Source organism: Rhipicephalus sanguineus, chromosome 3 (assembly GCF_013339695.2).
Source record: "Rhipicephalus sanguineus isolate Rsan-2018 chromosome 3, BIME_Rsan_1.4, whole genome shotgun sequence".
In the NCBI taxonomy this organism is placed as follows: domain Eukaryota; kingdom Metazoa; phylum Arthropoda; class Arachnida; order Ixodida; family Ixodidae; genus Rhipicephalus; species Rhipicephalus sanguineus.
The window spans coordinates 115252136-115258904 of record NC_051178.1 but is presented as its reverse complement, the minus strand read 5'-3'; the positions used below and the strand labels follow the sequence as shown (position 1 = coordinate 115258904).

Sequence of the window (6769 nt, the reverse complement as noted above, 5' to 3'; positions counted from 1 at the left end):
ACTTTTCTTGCGCGCAAAACAGCAACGCGCGCTAGCCGCGCCCAGCAATCCGCCGGAAAGTTTCAGGTGATGCTGGGAGCCGCGCCGCCTGTCGGCGGCGACATGAAGTGCGTCACGCTCCGCCGCTCAGTGAGCGCACTACAAACTTCTAGAACACTGTAGTCAGAACTCAACACTTCTGCAAACGCGACGCGGAGACGCAACAGTGATGACTTTGGATCAGCTCGACTTGGTGGCGCTTTTGTGGATTCTACAGTGCATTTAGTGTTTTTATGTCTAGATGGCGCCGTATGTGCTTGCGTTAAAACGCGCAACAAAACGCGCATCAAGGCACCCTATTGCGTTAGCGTTAGCGGGAATGCCTTCCGCTGTACTAAAACACCACCACTTGACACGCAGCGCGTTCCGTTTTAGCGTTAGCGTTGAGACGCACGCTAACGCTAACGTAAGCGTTTCCCGCTATACTAAAACTCGCTAATGAGGCGACCCCGAGAGCGCCCAGACGTAGGCGGATAGATAGATAGATAGATAGATAGATAGATAGATAGATAGATAGATAGATAGATAGATAGATAGATAGATAGATAGATAGATAGATAGATAGATAGATAGATAGATAGATAGATAGATAGATAGATAGATCTATCAGCCCGCGACGGCTGGCCGCAATTAAAGACGAGAAGCTGCATAAGCCTATTAAGTGTGAGAGCACAGGCAGGGCAAGACTACATATTATCAAGGTGTGTCTCAACACCCCCCCCCCCCCCCCCCGATGAGTTCTTGCAACCAGCTCTCTCACCAGAAGCATGGAGAGAATATTGAGTAGTTCTTTGAGGGGGAGAAGGAATAAACTGTATTGATAAGAAGTGGGAGTGGGAAATATTTGAGCTGCTGGAATCGTTGCGTCGCCTGGCGGAGCAGATCTGAACCACACGCTGATTTCTACGTGGCCCCTGAGATCCGCTTCGGCAGCGCGCGAAACACGTAAGTCAACCCAAGGAATACACCAGGGCAACGAACGCCGACGTGCGAGTACCACTACCAGACACCTGAGTGAAGGATTAGCGTCGCCTCTAGATACTTTTTTTTCTTTTCATTGTGGATTACGAACCAGTCCAGCCTCACAAAGTCGCACATCTACCTTCGTCGGTGTATTGCACTAACGCGCGCCGTCCCCATCGAGCAACGCATTGCGCAATTAGAGCACGGAAGAGAAAAGTAAAATAGATTCTAAACTATTTTGTACACCCTGCGGGACTTATCTTAATTGCCCATGTGTCCAAGAAAGATCGTCATCACAGCGCTCATGCCTACTCATATAGCTCTGAAGTACGGAGTACTTCTGCGTCGAAGCTTATGCCACCCCCTTCCAACCCTCCCTAAAATCATTCGAGAGGACCCCAAGTGTGCCCCATACTTCACTTCGTCGTGCCTGTTTGGTCATTATTTGATGGTCATGCAGGTTTTTTTATGATAATGGTGGCCGAGGATCCCTGATATAGGTTGCTTTCCAATAACTGTCTATTTGCAACTTATGGCATGACTTAAAAAAGACACGCATGCAGACTTTTTAAATCCGAAGCATTTCTTAGCGAACCTAAGGCACTTTGCGCCTATCTATCTATCTATCTATCTATCTATCTATCTATCTATCTATCTATCTATCTATCTATCTATCTATCTATCTATCTATCTATCTATCTATCTATCTATCTATCTATCTATCTATCTATCTATCTATCTGTCTGTCTGTCTGTCTGTCTGTCTGTCTGTCTGTCTGTCTGTCTATCTATCTATCTATCTATCTATCTATCTATCTATCTATCTATCTATCTATCTATCTATCTATCTATCTATCTATCTATCTATCTAGCCGTCTACGTCTGGGTGCTCTCATGATCACCTCCTTAACTTGGTGTAGATCAAAACTGGCATGGGAGGGTAAGAGGATTTGACGAATATGACTGTCTGGTCATAACATGAATAACTTGAAAATCCTGTCGCGTACGTTGTCAAACCCTTTCCTCAAGACACGTGTGGCACATACCAGTTTGCCTCGTACGGGCCGCGGTATACGGGTATGTGCCACAGATGACTGACAGTTTATATCGACCCAGGAATGGGGAGAACGGGCATTGGTCATTTAAATGCGAGAGCGTTAAGAAAAACCGACATCGGCAGCATTGACCCGACGAATGCAAAGAATGAAAATTAGGATCCCAGCTGGAATCGAAACAATCGAAACCAATCATTCTACGTCGCAGTCATGTACTCTACCACAGAGCCACGCCAGGTCTAGAACCTGCTTTGGAAAAACACCGTATGCAGGCATAATGCCGGTGCAACATCACTTGTGGTTGTGGTGCTGGCTATCTAATTAATAAACACTACATATATATGTACTCGATCCTACGATACAGGCGTCATGTCAGGTTAACGTCTGTGGTTCCAGTGTTGGCTCTGCTTTTATAGCAGTTTAATAAACATACATTTGTGTTCCTATGATTCGGCAAGCCATACTCAAGCGTTGCTCGACCCCGGAGGAATACGCTAACGAAAGTTACATATGATATTGACATCATCGCACCGTAAAGTGCACTTCGTTTTGATAATACTGACGTCTGTGCTCTAACGTGAGTGCTGACGTTACGTCAGACCATAAGTTACCCTTTAAACGCCAGTTTTGTCCACGTGCCTGGTAAGCCCACAAGGCGTGGGATCTGCCGAATTTTTCTTCACAGTAGTTGTTTTTTCTGCAGTGCTTCCAAGCGCAGCAGGTGAACACCCTTTCCTTAGTGTACTTCGACAGCAGTGTATACCTGCAGCGGAAAAGACAGGCTTCCTCACCTACATGCCGCTTATCCTGCCCTCCCATTATCCTGAAGTTCATCGCACGTCGTGCACAAAGGGACAAGCGGCCGAGAAATAAAGGCTGTTGTCTTCGCCACTTGTTTTTTTTTTTTTTTTTTTTTTTTTTTCAACCCCGCAGAACTGTTAGATCAGCTACGGGGTCGTAACATTCCACGAAAGATCGAAAAAGGGTGTATATTTGATGTTTCCGATTTTCCTGATAATTTTGTATGTTGTGCACATATGAATGCACAGCACGAAATCGCAGTTCGTTTTCAAATAAAAATTTTTTTCAGCACAAGAAAATTCAACAAGTGTCACCGGTTGACGACGACCATTTTACGAAGAGTGCGTTTTCGTAAATTCGCAATCATGCTGGCAGCCACTGAAGCTATATATTACAAATATCTTTCTTTTTGGCGGAAGTAGAAGTAAAGAGGAAATAGTTCTTATCATTTCATGGAATTCTGAGTAAATTATGTATTTTTAAAAATTCACGAAAAACGCTGCGTTTTTGAAAATCAGTCAAATTTGGGACGCTATGGCTACTTCTGTGAACATCTTAGCTTGTTCATATTTGCAGTATGAATAGGCCTTTATGTGAATAATGAACCTCTGCATTTGTATTTCTCTCATAATTTTCAAAGTAGTAAATTTTCATGCTCGAAACACCAAAAAGAGAAAAGTGCTCCTCCATTCAAAAATCTATAATAAAAAAAACTCAATCTCAATTTTGTTCAAAGTCCCCCAAAATGTTCTCAAAGGACTGCAGAATGATATTATGAAAAAACATGTTGCATCATTTTTATTACAACAAAATCAGAAAATGTCAAACATTGTGTTTCCAGAGCGTGGTGGCTACTGCGCAAAGGACATCTCTAATAACAAGAAAATACAGTAACACGTGTCTTTTTCTTTTCTGAGCTTCGCTAAACAACAGTAATGATCTATGGTCGGAAATTGGGAACTGTTTTGTAAAGAAAAAGACCGTTCCAATTAAATGCATTCGCGTGGTTTTCGACTTCACGCCAGTGTTAGACATCCCTCAGTCCACAGTATGCACTTTCAGTTGTAGCCTCCTTTTCTTTAATCTATTTCAGTTGAGTATAATTCATATCTTGAGTGCTAAAGAACGCATTCTCTCCATGCGTCTCTTATGATGATGTGCTGTGCCAGAATTGAGAGATTGGTATAAAAGCCAAGGTCTCTTCATGAATGGAAATGAATTTCTGGAGAGCGGTCGCCAAGAGGTGTGGTTTTTGTTGGCCCAAATGTGTACGTTGTCAAACCTTATGTGATCAATGCAGAGTTTAAAAAGAATCGATTACGTGAAGATTGGTGGCAGCAGTTCTGGCCACGGACAAAACACGTTTTGTTTGCATTGCATCTGCTTTGTTTTGCATATCCTTCTTTCTCTTGAAGGAGTGCTGGCAGATCTGGTTTCCCTCTTGAATTGAGCGCGCATCCTGCTTCATGACCCACCGCAAAAGAGTCTCGATCCGATATCTTCTACGTAACGAAAATTCTGCTGCAGCGGAATTTTCTTTTTGTGCACCATGAGGCAGTCCGTACAAAATCTCGGCCATGGCTATAACGCCTACCCATAACCACCTTCAGAGCGTAGGATAGTGATCGCATCAAAGTGAAGCACAATTTGGATGCTTAACTTCTATCTCAGGTGGTGTTTGGCTGACTGGCACAGCCGTACTCGTTGCTGTCGTCTGCTCAGGCGGGCGTCCATCGCGCCGCCCTTTGCACCTGTCCGCCTACTCCGTTTACACGAGTGCTTGTAGCGCGGGCCACACGATCCGCACTGTGCGGATCCAGAGACCGGGCGGGAGAGCGACGAGCGGTAAAAAATGTATCGTGTAACCAACGCAATCGACACCCCAGCTTTTTCTCGTGCATAGCGACAAAGCCTGGCAATCAATGTGTGGCTGCTGTGCTTAGGTTGCACTGCGGTACTCGCCGTTCACCACTGCCGCCATTTGCGATTTCTCACATTCTTACAATGCATGATCGACTCAGCTACACATACTTCGCGTTTAGCTTCGTTACTTTTATATAAGCGCATTTACTAAAAAAAAAAATTATCTAGAGGAACGAAAATGTCCGTGCTGCCCGTCGACGAGGAATGTAAGTGGTGTCGCAAATGCATTTTATTGGAACGATCTTTTTTTTCTTTACAAAACAGTTCCCACTTTCCAACAATAGATCATTACTGCTGTTTAGCGAAGCTCAGAGAAGAAAAAAGACGTGTTACTGTATTTTCTTGTTACTAGAGATGTCCTTTACGCAGTGGCCACCACGCTCTGGAAACACAATGTTTGACATTTTCTGCTTTTGTTCTAATAAAAATGATGCAACATTTTTTTTTCATAATATCATTCTGCAGTCCTTTGAGAACATTTTGGGGGACTTTGAACAAAATTGAGATTGGGTTTTTTTTTTATTATAGATTTTTGAATGGAGGAGCACTTTTCTCTTTTTGGTGTTTCGAGCATGAAAATTTACTACTTTGAATATTATTAGAGAAATACAAATGCAGAGGTTCATTATTCACATAAAGGCCTATTCATACTGCAAATATGAACAAGCTAAGATGTTCACAGAAGTAGCCATAGCGTCCCAAATTCGACTGATTTTCAAAAACGCAGCGTTTTTCGTGAATTTTTAAAAATACATAATTTACTCAGAATTCCATAAAATGATAAGAGCTATTTCCTCTTTACTTCTACTTCCGCCAAAAAGAAAGATATTTGTAATATATAGCTTGAGTAGCTGCCAGCATGGTTCCGAAGTTACGAAAACGCATTCTTCGTAAAATGGTCGTCGTCAACCGGAGACACTTGTCGAATTTTGCTGTGTTGAAAAAAATTTTTATTTGAAAACGACCTGCGATTTCGTGCTGTGCAATCATGTGTGCACAACATACAAAATTATCAGGAAAATCGGAAACATCAAATGTACACCCTTTTTCGACCTTTCGTGGAATCGACCAGCATGATTTTCCCGCATATGCGACGTATGTACCAGCAACGCAAATCGTCTATGTTTCAGCCATCGCATTTCCTTCGAAATTTGTATTCATCTTGTAATCCAGGGGCGGCGCCATGGTGGCACGGGGCGCTGCCGCTCCGAAAATTATCGCCTCCTCCTCCCCCCCCCCCCCCCCCCGCTCCTCTTCTCTCCCCCAGTAAGTAACTCAAAGGAATCGTGGCGCCGCCCTATTGTTTTCGAATTCACCGTAGTCAAGAGATGCACCTTCGCTGTTCGAGTAACCACCCGCGCAGTACATTTGTAAATTCCCCCAACCAGAAGCGTAGCCAGAAATTTTTTTCGGGGGGGGGGGGGGGGGGGGGGTTCACCCATCATTTTTGTATGTTCGTGCGGGCGTTTGATCTGTGCGTGTATATATGCACATGCAAAATCGAAAACTTTCGGGGGGATTTTAACCCCCCCCCCCCCCAACCCCTCAGTTCTGAGGGATTGGGGGGTTAAGCTACGCCCCTGCCCCCAACCTAGTCGTTGTGCAAGCTTTAAACCCCTATTTAAAAGGCGCGCGCCAACACATTTTCGAAGATGCTCTTGCGCTGTTTAGTTGCTTATATGCGCACTAGATGGCGAGAGCGTCGCCAAGGGCGCCGCTTTATGGGGAATTTGCGCACTCGTCAACCCAACATGGCTGACCTTGTGCGGTGGTCCGTTCCATATCGGCCGTCAACTATGACGTTTTTCCTCTAGGTTCACCGGGAAGAAAACAATCTGATGAGTTTCGGAACGTAGGTAGAGCGACGCTAAATGTAAGTAGACTCATACGCTGCACGTGATGTTACTGACTTCACGGAATCCCTGCGTGAATTCTTGCCCGGCCGATGCGCTCATTACGGTTTTCTACGTCGCTCCTTTACCGCCCCGT

At 44.4% G+C, this 6769-nt stretch overlaps 1 protein-coding gene across 1 annotated transcript in view; it reads left to right on the top strand.

Annotated features, from left to right (window-relative positions):
- The first annotated feature begins 6503 nt into the window (after positions 1-6503).
- The window catches only part of LOC119386995 (sorting nexin-13), a 59332-nt gene continuing 59066 nt past the window's right edge, over positions 6504-6769 (top strand). The window contains exon 1 of the mRNA XM_037654294.2: positions 6504-6653. The gene's annotated coding sequence lies outside the window, so the exon portion shown is untranslated. The remainder of the gene's footprint in view (positions 6654-6769) is intronic.